General features: G+C 30.7%; 1 protein-coding gene across 1 annotated transcript in view; it reads right to left on the bottom strand.

The window, feature by feature from the left end:
• Positions 1–13,966, bottom strand: part of LOC129958294 (uncharacterized) — a 165,108-nt gene extending 151,142 nt beyond the window's left edge. Inside the window, exon 1 of the mRNA XM_056070674.1 lies at positions 13,900–13,966. The gene's annotated coding sequence lies outside the window, so the exon portion shown is untranslated. The remainder of the gene's footprint in view (positions 1–13,899) is intronic.
• Between the last annotated feature and the right edge of the window lie 387 nt (positions 13,967–14,353).

Raw genomic sequence — 14,353 nt, 5'->3', positions numbered from 1 at the left:
GAAACCACAACAGAAAAAAACGGAAACCAAGACCATTCGAAATTCGGCCGTGCTTCTACTGTCAGCCATAAAACTTTACGTCATCCACTTCAAATTGTTACGTGATGTCACCGAGCACCAATCGGGAAGGGGCGGTGCTTTTTTTCCAATGATGTCATCGCCCACCAATGAGAGGCGAAGTGCCAAGAAGCAGAGCGCCAGATTTGTTTCTTAGCGAGTTAAATGATAAGAGTACAGAAGATGAACTATTCATTCCGTACACGCGAAAGATAAGTTAACTTTAAACATTTGTTTGGCTCTTATGAAGATGCTTTGTTGAAGTCTGCGCAATTCAATGAGCCGTTGACAGACAGAAAAGAGTTTCGATCGAAAAATAACTTTCAGTCGATTATTATCAGATTTCAACTGAGTATAAACATGTATTGATTGAAAGGACGATCTTTTGTTTTGAAGCTCATCCTATAAATCTTTCGTTTCCCTAAATAAGCTTTTTCTTTCCTTTATCTGCGAATATTTTTTTTTTTATATATAATCTGTGAGTTGACGGATGGTTGATTACTTCTATAAAAATGGCATTTTAAAGCCTTTTAGACACTAAAAAAATAACTGCTACGTTTCAGAAATCCACGAAATCAATTATATAATAACAATTCATCCATTTACTTTAAAATTTAAAAATAAAATTTTCTTTGAAATTTTAGGATGAAGTTTTTTTTTATTCTCTTGCATGTGGAGTAAGTACATAAAGTATTTTAACAGCAAAAAAAATTCGATTTCGAGATTATGATCAATCTGTAAGTTTCATACATTCCTATGTCTCAAAAATAACGATAGTAAAAACTTTGGAATTATGTCAGTTAGTCTGTGACATGATAAATCAAAATAAACACGAGCTAGACACATGAAGTTTGCTATGTGACCTTGAAATCAAATTTTTGGATTCTATCATATTTATGAGTTAAATATATAAATTATGAACTTAAATATAGATTTATACTAGATTAATAGATTAATTAGATAATTATAAAATTAATTATAATATAGATTTATCACTAGAATAATAGATCTGCAGAAAATAGGGGACAAAATCCGTCAAAAATTGAATGTCTGTCCGTACGTACATAATTGGATGAAGGCGAGCAGAAAACAAAAGGCATTAAACAAGTGAAATTTGGTACGTGGGTTTGCTATCAAAATTGAAGATCTGTATCAAATTTTGGACCAATTGTTCAAAAGAAAAACTCAAAAATCATGTTATATTTTCTTTACTAAACTTTAAATAAGAAAACTAGTTATATTGAATTAATATATATGAAAGCCGAGAGGACAACATTCCTGTCGGTTTTAAAATTGTATAGACTAGAATCGGTGCATTGAAAATTAACAGACAAGAATTTACAGTTTTCGCCTTTTTTCCCCACCCAACATAGAATTCAAAGATCACAATTAAATTTACAAGAGATTTCTGAAAATGTCCTAATAAACAAAATTTCCAAAGATCATCCTTTTATTTTGCTAATTATATTGTTGTTGTTTTTCTATTTGTAAACGAATTTAATTTATTTGAAAAATATGAATTTCGGCTTTTTATAGTGCATTATTCCTATCTGTGCATAAGAACTTCTAAAATATTCAATATTTAATAATTTTAGTATGAATATCAAACAACTGAACTTAAAGAAGCAGAAAACATAAAAATAACAAAAACTCACTAGCTGTTTTCTGAAAAATTATAAATCTCACACTATAAGCGGAATTCAATTGGTACAAAAACAGCTTTTAAAAACACGATTTTATGAGTACAATAAAAATAGAAGTTATTTTTATTTTAATTATTTTCTTTTTCTTAATCTTTAATACATTATTCCTTATTATACAGGGTGTTTATAAAGTCCCGGACCCATTTTGATGTTTAATAACTCATAAAATAATAAAGAAATAAACAAACTTATGGCATTTATTGATGGAATAACTCATATATTTTCCTTTTCAGGTTTGAATATTTTTACTTTTGTAAATATCGTCTGCGCGTGTGGTTAATTTCAGATAATTTCATTTTCCAGTCTAAATATCTGTACTTTTCTAAATATTGTCTGCTTATTAATTGCATTTTTCTCCCTTTTGTTTTTGGCAACTATTGCAATGTTATGTTTACTTTTGATGTGTTTGTTCTATGTAGTACTTTTGTATGTGATGTTTTATTCGAGCGGATATTAAGGAGAATGTATACACCACAAGAGAAAGCTCAGATTTTATGGTGGTTCATAGAAATGAAATCGATAGTGCAAGCACAGAGAAATTTCAGAAGAATTTACCAAAAAGATCCTCCATCCAAAAACAGCATCTTGCGGTGGGAAAAGAATTTTCTAGAAATTGGAAGTATCGAAGATAAGAAACGTTCCAGACGTCCTTGTACAAGTGATTTTGATGTTGAGCGTGTCAGAGAGACATTTTTACACAATCCTAGAATATCTGTGAGATCAGCGGCAACAGAATTGGATATACCAATTTCGACGGTGTACAAGGCTATTAAGAAAAAATTAAGACTGCATGCATACAAAGTTCAAATTGTTCAAGTTTTGGAACCGAACGATAGGCCTAGGAGGATGGCCTTTGCAACAGATATGCTAAGAAGGATAGAAGATGCTGCTGATTTTCTGAAGAGCATAATGTTCTCCGATGAAGCATCCTTTCATGTTTCTGGCATTGTTAATCGCCAAATGGCTCTGTGGATGTGCGCAAATGGCTCTGTGGATGCCGACATGCTTGTCGCTACCTGGCGTGAAATTGACTATCGACTTGATATTCTCCATGCGACGAAGTGGGCACACGTGGAAGTTCATTGACAAGGGTTATGAAACTTTTTGAGTCTATTTAACCATTTATGTTATTAATTTAAATCTATCTTTATTATTTTATGAGTTATTAAACATCAAAATGGGTCCAGGACTTTATAAACACCCTGTATATTTTATGAAAACTTAAAATCATTTTTTTTTCATATTAACAAACAGATGGCACCGCTCGAACAGAATGAAAATTGAATTAAATTAATATATAAATGAAAATTAAATTCTGGAAATGTTGAAACACTACATTCTCATGAAGAATTCATGTGTAGAAAATTTCAAAACTCTAGCACGTCTGGAATAGACTCAATAGTCAAATTACGAAATACTAACTTTATAAACATGAAAGAAAGCAAGTTAAATAAGAGTGTTTTAAAAATAAAAACGCTTTCTTTGCGAATATAATTATTTTTCTCTTTTCTAAATCTTTCAATGCAACAAAATCGGAAAGTTTTGAATTCAAAATACCCATTATTATATAAATTAGATAATAGTCTATTTCTAAACACCAGATGACGAATCTCTTTAAAAAGACTCGGCTACAATGGATGAAAGTGAACGAAACTTCAATAAATACCGGATGAAAAGGCCAGTGAATACCGTCAGTTAAAACAGTTACGTAGAGGACCGATGACCATAACTAACTTACGAAGAATTGTTGAAAGATTTGAAACGACAGGAATTCTTAGTGTGCAACCAGGTAGAGGACGTAAAGTTATCAAGCAAGAACAAGTTGAAGAAGTTGCAACAGCCGTTATGGATCAGGCGATAGCTAATAAGCAAGTTATCAGCAGTGCAAGTTCAATATCACGACAAATAGATACCCCGTTCCCGACGATGTAGAAAATATTGCGTAAGATCCTGAAATTTTATCCATATAAGATAACACCCATTAACTGATGACACTGATCTGAATTTTGGCAATTTCTGATTGTGAGGCGATTCTGGTTCACTTGAAAGGCATTGTGTATCAAGGACATGTTCCTGACATTCTTACTTTAAAAGATCAAATAACATTACATGTCAGACGAATAAATGCCGATATGCTGCGAGCCACCGTCGAAAACCTCGTGTACCGCATGCAATTATTGGAACATCAAGTTGGTGGTCACCTTGAGCCAAATTTTTAGGTTGCTATAATAAAAGTTTATCATTGGTATTTTCATTGGCAAATTTTGTTATATTTCGTCCAGTACATAACACGCTACAGGGCTCCGAATACCTCCTGTTATTTCTTGATCACTTTGTACATCTGCAAAGGATTTCATCTATAAGTCTTTGTCCCTTTCCTTTTTCTGTCAGGCACAGGTGATCCACAAATATTATTTTAATAATTCACTTTCACAACACGGTTTTCCCCAGTCCCGCTCACCGGATTTGTATTGCTCGGTAGTTGATCCCAACAGTAGAACCCCACGATTATATCGTCCAGTAGCTAATCAAAACAGTTGCGGTTCATCGATTTTATTCTTCAGCAAACCGTTGCACTCAGTATGAATCAAACCTGTAGTGCGTTAGTTCTTTTTTTTTCAGTTACTTATTAATTATTTACAAAAAATTATTTTCTTAGCTCTGTTTTTACTTTCTCTTATATGAAGTACTGAGGAAATATTGTATATTCACAGAAAGTTCTTCAGCAAACGGTTGCACTCAGTGTGAATCAAATTTGTATTGCGTTAGTTGTTTTTTTTTCAGTTACTTATTAATTATTCACAGAAAATTACTTTCTTAGTTCAGTTTTCACTTTCTCATATAGGAAGTATTGAGAAAATATTGTAATCGTCAAAAAATTGGAATTCGAGATTTTGATTAATGTCTACGTTTTAGACCAACCTGAGTCCGAAAAAAAATACATTTTTGGCATTATGTCTGTCTGTTTGTAAACTAACACGATAGCTCAAAAACGTTTTGACCTAAATCGCTAAAACTTCGTATATGAAATTAAGATCAAATTTGCAGACTTCTTTCAAAATTTTAACGAAATCTATTCACAGGAAGTCTAACTGCAAGGTCGTTCAAGTACAAGTAAGCTCGCTCATTACAAAACGCAAATGGCTAGGTAAATAAAATTTGGTACACAAATTAAGCATCTAAAATTTAAGTAATTATAAAATTTTGAACCAAATCCGTTAAATGGTTGACTGTCTGTCGTTCTGTATTTTTCCATGCATGTAAAAGCAAGGACTTGAATAAATGAAATTCTGTCTGTTATCTTGTGACTATAACCGCAGTCAAATTTTAGTGTCAATCGGGCAGCAGAAATGCAGCCAAAATGCATATTCTCGTGGTAGGTTCAATAAAAAGGCTAGATTCAAGCTAAAGATCTATATTTCGTAACTATTGTTCACCAATGCCATGTAAGGTATTCGTGGCTGTAAACAAGGTCTACAGTTTTATGCGGAGGAAAGGGTATAAGAATTTTATTAGAGAGTATGAGAAAAATTTCGTGGAGAACACTCCCAATGGTTTTTCTAGGGATTTAGAAAACAAAAGCAACTTTGGGCTATGCTGCAACAAGCTCAATGATAAAAAAAATATATAAATAGAAATAAAATACTTAGCCAAATTGAATAATTACCAAAAATTTTGTCGGATTATGTGAAGAAAAGACTAAATTTGCATAAAGAGAAATAAGGGTTTAAAATTTAAAACTTTTTTGAAAAAAAGTCACTCATTATAGCACTTTGACTCATTATAGCACTTTTTGAAAAACGAGTCAATATTTGACTCATTATAGCACTTTTTGTAAAACGAGTCAATATTTGACTCATTATAGCACTTTTTGAAAAACGAGTCACTATTTGACTCATTATAGCACTTTTTGAAAAACGAGTCAATATTTGACTCATTATAGCACTTTTTGAAAAACGAGTCAATATTTGACTCATTATAGCACTTGCACAAGTTAAATTTATATCTCTTATATATCTGAAACGGGTTGTATCGAATAATAAATTTGAGTAAAGTGATTAATTCTTACATCCTTATAAAAAAGAAAGAAGGAGCCTGGGAAGGGAAAAACTATGATTTAAACCAGAACGTTGAAAAGCCATTCACTCCTCCAGAGGAGACATATAAAATAATACTGCTGTTCCAGAAACTACCACGGAGTTCTTTCGGATTTTGTAATTTTTGTTATCTAAAATTCATTCTGACTTAAAATATATTTTAAGTCAAATTCATATTTTTTATGGATTGATGCTTAATTTTTTAAACTTCTCCTATTTTGGATTCACGATAAATTTTCATTTGGAAAAAAAATGGGCTAGCTATTTTTTTATCCTCCTGGAAAATGATTAGGGCCGCTGCGACCTAGTCACATAGTCTCGGCTTCGGTTCGAAAACAGTCTCCACTAAAGCTATATCATATATATGAACATATAATTTAAATCTGACATCGCAGATCAAACGCCCTTTTTCTTTATAGTGCGAAAATGTAGAGAGAGATGCCAGCTCAGATGCCATCCTTGTCATCTAACCGCCACTTGAAACTACGAGATTCATTCTAAAATAGTCTTTGTGTTGCTTCCAAATTAGATATTAATATAAATAAATTAAACAAATCGAAAAACGCTCGCGAACGAAAGCCCTCGTCTTAAACCTATAGGAATAGAAAACTTTTTTTTAAATATAATTTTAAAATACACTTTAATTGGTGTATAAAAATATAATTTTTTATTTAAATTTTCTACTTTTTAATCTTAAATACGTAATTCGTAATTATAGATACTGTAGCCATAAAATAATTTTTTTGTCTCCAATACTCTACCAAATGGTGGCTATAGTATAGAATCAAAATTTAATTTAAATATTCGACTAACGGACATTTAAATTCTGAAGACATAAAATACTCTACTATCGGCAAGAATACGCACGTGTACAAAATTTCAGAGCTCAATCACATCAGGAACCGAGTAATAATCGAATTACGAAATTCCAACTTTATAATAATGATAGAACAAAAATACATAAGAAATCCGAAATTAAACTAAAATAAGATAACAAAAAAGAGTTTTAAGTTACATTGGCGTTCATTTTTGGAACACAAGAACCATATTGAGCCTGATTTCAGACAATAGCGCAGTCTCCAAAGGACGAGGGCAGCATCCGATCCTCCACTCTGTTCTTCAAGTATCAGAATTTACACCAACAGGATGGCATTTAGCACATAACCTATTTGGTGAGCATGAGATTCCCATATGCAACCGATCTTTAGTTGAATCGGAACTCGAATCCATAACCTTATGGTCCGAAGTACGACCTTCCATTAAATTAGCATATATTTAGAACGAAAAGATCATTCAAATTTAGTTAGATTAATGTTCCATTTTGAAGCAACAGAGAGTTATTTTGGGACAGATTTCGCAAAACAAAACCCGACCGAAGAAAACAAGACTTGAGAAGCACCTTTTTTCCAAACTTCCATTTGGCCTCGATTTGATGCCCATCAACGGATTTATTTTTTGTCTTTAATGTAGGCAATTAATGAATATAAATGAATTCAGAAATCTTTCTGTGTAAATAATATCGGAAATTATTATCTGTTATTCTGCCTTATATATATTTTTATCTATATTTCTTCGAAACACTGATCTTCTTTTAAAATCTTTATTGTCTCAGACAGAACAACAGTACATAGGAAACAGTCCAATAAAACAAACATTTTAAGTTTAAAAAATTTTTAAAAAAATCCCTGTGAAATAAAGAAAATAAACTTTCTGTGAAGAGAAGCTTGAGATAAAAGCTTTCGGTATAGGAATGGAAAGTTTAAATTGCTGCCCTAGCAAGAGTGGAAAAAAGTGAACCTCAGAGCTCTTAAAATTTGATGGGGGGAGACTTAAAAATAGAAATAGAAGCGAGTCAGAAAGTAAAGTTGGAAGTTTTTTTAAAGAGTAGCAGGAAAGGGTTAAGTTTCTTTCAAAAAAAGAATAGAATTTTAATTTCAATATGTTATAATTTAAGAACACATTTTGCGGATTCATTTATCTACATCTTCATTTGGAAGTTCAGAATACTATGATACTACTGAGACAAAACTCGTCTATTTATTTTTGATAATCACTAATTTGCAAATAATTTATGATAAATGCTTACAAAGGTATAATTTGGCATCATTACTTGCAACAGTTTCATTATTTTGTAATGAATAATGTTTATTGTATGGCAGCTGCAAATAACTGTATGTTTTATGATTCTGTTATACAGTACAGTGTTTTTAACACTTTTTGTCTTTTATTATTATTATCTCAACTTTTATGTTTATTATTAATCGAGAACTGTGTCTCGAATATTGAAAGTCAGTTGTTAACTTTCACAACAGATGCAACCATTTTCACCTGTTAAATAGAACTGTTCCGCATCAACAGTTGGTTGTACTTCGAATATCGTCTGCTCTAGCGTTCTTCAGAATTGTTTGTGGTCTGTAAACAAGCAGGTCATGCCATCTATTCTTTTTTCAAAATTTTTCTCAAAGACATACAGCATGCAAAATTTGAAAAGCCTTTCATGAATTCGAATAATTTATAAACTTCATTATTTTTCCTTTTTTGGGTTGAAGTCGTAGCATGAAAAAATTTAGAAAATTGCTCGAAAATAATAATAAAAAAAAGAGTTGGTTTTCAAATTTCGGGAAAATGATTTCATATGTGTGACAAAGGTCAATAATTCCATTTTAAATGGATCATAAAAATAAATTACAACTACACTGGCAAGACCACATGTCGAGAAAATGCATTTGCTTTCAATTCTGCATCCCTTATTTTTTTTTAATAAAGTGAATTATTTTTTAAAGAAACATACGTTACAGGGAAAAAATGAGTTTACGGGATTATAAATGGAATGAACTTTCTGTAAACAATATGAAAAAATGAGCTATTAATAAAAGTTACGATATTTAGTATCACATCTAAAGGCATTAAAAAAATATTAGCAGCTAAAACGAAGACAAAATATTTAACTTGCTAATGAAATTAATTGCAACAGTTTTTCGAAATATTTATTGCAAAATAAATAGATTTAAAATCAGATTTCCCTTGCTAAACATATCATGATTTCGCATGCAATTCAAAAAACCATAGCAGCAAATAGATTGCCTATGCTCCCGCAAGGAATTTATTTATATTTTATATTATTTTCACACAGTATGAAATTTTCTACTGATTTGACGGTTCCGCTAAAGTCAATCAATCATGATCACAAAACCCCATGACAGTAAAGTCGATAGACTTCGAGAGCTTTAGAAAACAATTTCATATGAGATTTCCTCGCCAGTGCAAGTATTGATCGAACAAGTTAAACAGAGCATCACCAACATTTCGCGATTTTCTAAAATGATCTTTCAAGAAGCTGATAAAAGACATCACATTCGTTTTAAAAACTGCCGATGAAAACGTATAAGGGAAATTTTGGAGTAAAGATAATAAATCTAAAAATAATTTTAGATATGAAAAAAAGGGATATGATAATAGACGAGAAATAATGGGTAAAGTTCAAATAAGATTCACATTGGTTTCGAAGCACGCGGCTATAACTGTAAGTACAGAAATCATTTTGAAAGCAATGATATTTTTACTTGGATATTCAAATTAGTGAATTACTCTTTAAAAAAAATACTTTGAAATCTCATCAATTTTCATTGCAAAGTCAGCTAAACAGCGAACATTTGTTTCACACTACACTTACGATACATCAATCATCAACTGTCAGAACAAAATTATGTTAAAAATATTACTCCAAACAGATTTTATTTGTAGTTTTCTAGAATATTTGAATTCAGAGTTATTTATTGTCTGTAAAGAGGTCCAGTTACACTTCATGGTGAAATTGCAAACTGTAACTTCATTTTATGCAGTATTAACAATATAACACCACAAAAGTACCCTCTCGTTATTAACATGCAAATATTAATCGGCCATTTTCTTAGAGAAAACGCTTAACTCATCTATATTTAATTGTCAAGGAAAAAGTTTCATTATATGATAATTATTTAGCTAATCGTTCTTGATCCTTCAACAATTCCATTCATAATCAGCTTTTGCTGATCAAAGTACCAAAAAATTAAACCATTTTTTTTTACTCCTCGAAAATGCGATTTATTTTATCTACTGTTTATGCAGATAATCAACTATCAAATTTAAACATTTCAGCCTGCGAAAGCAATTTTTACTGCCTTATATTTATCTTCCAGAACAACATTGGAGTAATAGTAGTTCTTGGCTCACTGCCCAACCAAGGCCAAGGTGTCACCGAGTCTAACTTTACCAGGATTAAATAGAATTCATTTTTCGGCATTGCTAATCGGGTGCGCGACATTTGCCCGACAAAGCAATTATCCGACAGGCCATTTGTTAAACAAATTAATGGCGCATTTGACTAGTAATTTGATTTAAATATTTATTAGTATATTTTTTAACATATGTTTTCTCGAGAATTTCTAATGTAATTCAGAAGAATGCTAATACTTTCTGAGCATATTTGGTCGACTAAACCAAAACAGACTTATTATTGGCTCGATCAAAATTTCTAGAACTTAAATTTCTTTTCAATTAAGTCCAAGCTGTGTCTGTGTCTGTGTCTAACTCGCAAAGATTAAATTGAACTCATTTTTCGATGATTTTGAGTGAGGAGAGAAACATTTGTGAAACAACCTGATTACACATATTGCCAATAATTTGATTTAAATATCTTAGTTCATTTAATCAAGGAGTGAAACATTTGTTCCATTGGATATTTGTTAAACAACCGGATTACAGATTTAGCCAATAATTTGATTTAAATATCTAAGTTCATTTAATCGAGAAGAGATGCATTTGTTCGGCAAGCCATTTGTTAAATAAACTGATTCCGGATTCGGCCAATAATTTGATTTGAATATATTAATTCATTTAATCGAAGGGAGAGACATTAGTTAGACAAGCCATTTGTTAAACAAACTGATTGTGGATTTGGCCAGTAATTTGATTTAAATATCTTAGTTTTTTTTAAGTAAATATTTTGCCGGTTGCTTTTAATGTAATTTAGAGCAAGTATAAAAGTTATTATTAATATATCTGACTGAATAAAAGATAATAGAATCTTTAATAGCCATGCCAGAATATTTCATGCTATAGATTGAACCTTAAATAGGATCACAAAAGCTTTGAGTTCTCGTTTTTCTCAAGAACACATTTGCTCAGGTTTGCCAGTATTTTTTTATTTTTATTTTTTATTTTTTACCAAAGCCACTACAAACCTATTATTTAAAATATTTCGTTAAAATTCAGTTCCAATTATGAAAGGATAAAGATAAATACTATTGAACTCTGAATTCTTCAAAACTGCATTCTATCAGAAATTAAAAATTCTAAATAACAATAAACAAAAGACAAACACTCAATTTCTGTTTATATAGATAGGTTCCTAAATAATTCAAAATTAAATTTCTTGGTTTTTATTATTATTTTTTAACCATTTTGTGCTTTGAAATTGTTTATTTTATACTTTTATTCATAACTATATTTATTTAAGACTGTTTTATCCTGAATCAGAAATAAAATTATTATAGAAATAAATTCTTTTTTGATTACGTCATCCATAAAATAAAGCTATCATACTATTGTCGTAAAATTATCATAAAACATTTCTGCTCCATCTGCTTATTAGAAGTATAAAAACAGATGTTTGGCTTTCGTAAACAATCTACATCTGGTTTTCAAACTCTCGATAGATATCATTTGAAATTGTCCATGATTTTGAATATAGAATGCACGCTTTCATCTCCAAAACAAAATATGTTAATTTTTCTTGGATATAAAAGGTAAATATTTTACATTTTCTTTAAAACGAAACTTAAAATTAAAAACGCACTTTTTTTATAAAAACATTTCACTTTCGGTAATTCACTGCTGCCGTAGTAGCTGATAAGTTTATTTATACATCCATTACTGAACTCAAAGTTCTTAAATGAACTGCACCTCATTCTAACATGTTTGGCGCTGCATCGCTAAATGTAAGGTCCGTATCTTACACCAAAAAATGTCTCTTACATATCTCAATCTCATGGAATGATTTATTTCACAGAGCTTTAAAACATAAACTGTAAAAATAACATTATCTTTTGTATCTCTAAGAAATAAGTTGCAATTCACAGAACATGTTATGAATGAATATCTAATTAATAAAAAAAGCTCAGGTTTTTATCAGAAAAAAATAAACAATTTAAAGCGTGGCCGCAGTTTTAAACTAGAATCCTAAACTGAGAATACATCAGCCCAAACATGAAAGAAATCGAAACTTCAGCATTCATTTATGTATACTATTTACTTTTTACTGAAAATATACAAGGATTTCATTTCAGCAATGCAAACAGACATCAAATCTTGGAACTAAAGCTACTTCCAGGGCGTAAACATGTTTATTTGCCTTTGATGTAAACTTTCACATTGCGCTCTGCATTTTTTTAAATTTTCACCAGTCGGAAGAAAAGTTTTTCCGAATGGAACTTTGACTCGAATCGGAAAGAAAAAGATTATTAAAACAGCATTAACTGGTTTGCTGTTCTTTTAATGGTAAAAAATCCTTATTTTTCAATCACACCACATATATAGTTAATTGAAGTAGCGATTTTTATCAGTGAAAAATGGCAAAATAAAGCGAAAGTCATAAATAAAAAGTTAATAGAATTCTTAGTACTACGAAAAATTTAGAGCATTATAGGCAAGTTTTTCTTCCACTTTCAAAAGAATGCATTGTTCGATAATACATATTTGGTAACTCATTTAATACATATTTACAAGGAAATTCTTTTAAATATTTATTTCGAATATTTTATAGAAAATATAGAAGTGAATATTTATTATATTTAACATGAAAAAGTAAATGTTTACATCGAATAATTTAACAATCAGAAGAAGTTTTCAGGTTATAAAATTCAAAGCTGTAGATCAGTAGACAAAAATTATTCGTTAATTAACTAAATGCCATCTGTTTTAAGTTCATCAGTTAAAATTTGTTCCAAACTGCAATCGAAACATTTTTAGAAATGAAAGACATCTCTTAATTGCATTTAATTTGATACATTTCAAAATATATTACTTATTTTTTATTCCTTATATTTTTGTCAAAATTTAAGCCAACAATAATAATACAAAAATTGATATACAAGATAAAATAAAATATTTCAAAACACATTGCTTTTTGATTATTCAAATCATGGTATTATAATAGCATTGTTAGAAGTCCAACACTTTACCAAATCAACAAAACTCTTCTAAAAAACAAAGAGTCACGCCACGCTTCTTAATAAATCTGCCGTATGTTACAAAATTTTTAAAGGATTGTTGCTGTATTATAAAAAGAAAATCCGAAATTAAATTATCAGTAATAAATTATCAGCATAGAATTACTATTTAAAAGAAAAGTTGATAATTTTTAAAAGAAAATCAAAGATCAAAAACCAGAATACTTCTAAAAACACCTGACATATGGAAACGAGCGACTAAGTTTCCCTTTAAGCTCTGACACCTCGCGACAGGCTTCTTTTGTATTTTAACGAAAAATAAAAGAACATTTCATTTTCTTTCATTAAATTCTAGATGAATTTCTACCTAAGAAATAAAACGTATATTGAGAAAACTCAGTAATTAATTTTAATCCCAAACTGCGGACATAAAGAGTTTCAAATGAACGCATTATGTACCCAAAAAGATACATAAATTCTATTTTTAAATCTTTTGGATTAAAGCGATTTTAATAACATTTGACCAACGGCAAGATATTGCATACAATTTCGTATTTCTACGCGCAATTTTTTAAAAAAAACTCTCAGCATTCTGCGCGCTTTCTTTTCTCCCAATCATCCTAAATAATCTCCCAAAAAGTCAAATAAATTCTCTTTTTAGGTCTTTTGAACTAAAAAATTTTAATCATACTTGACAAACAGATGGTAAGAAATCGCAATCGAATTTTGTATTTCGTCATACAATTTTTTTCTTTTAAATTCCCAGCATCCTGCGCGCTACTGTTTCTCCCAATCAACCTAAACAAAAGAGTTGAGAAGAGCAAGAGGACTCACCGTCTTTCCTCCTCTCCACGCATCTTCACACCTGAGAAGAGACTGGGGAGCACCTTCGGAAGCAGAGAGAGGTCCAACGACTGCAGCGCTCCTGCCAACGAAACACTTGCGCTCCTGAAGCAGGCGCGAAGAATAGGAGATTTAAAATAATGAAATAGAACGTGTTTTCGAGTCTTGCTTAACATATAAGTATACGAAGGAAAAGGGCAGTACAGACTAATTCAAAACAAATATACTGATTACAAATAATTGTAAATTATTTGTAAACAAAACCAGCGGGGGTGGTCCCGACATTTTCTCGCATACTCTCTAATAAAGACCCTCTCCCTTCGCAAAAAATTGTATAAACCAGGTAAGGCCACGGATTGTAAAGCTATCTATCGTTTACCATTGAATGGCATTGGTGAACGATAGTTACGAAATATATATCTTTGGCGTAAATCTAGCATTTTTA

The sequence above is a fragment of the Argiope bruennichi genome, chromosome X1 (assembly GCF_947563725.1).
Source record: "Argiope bruennichi chromosome X1, qqArgBrue1.1, whole genome shotgun sequence".
Lineage (NCBI taxonomy): Eukaryota > Metazoa > Arthropoda > Arachnida > Araneae > Araneidae > Argiope > Argiope bruennichi.
Note: the sequence above shows the minus strand (reverse complement) of the source record. Positions and strands in the feature narration are given on the sequence as shown.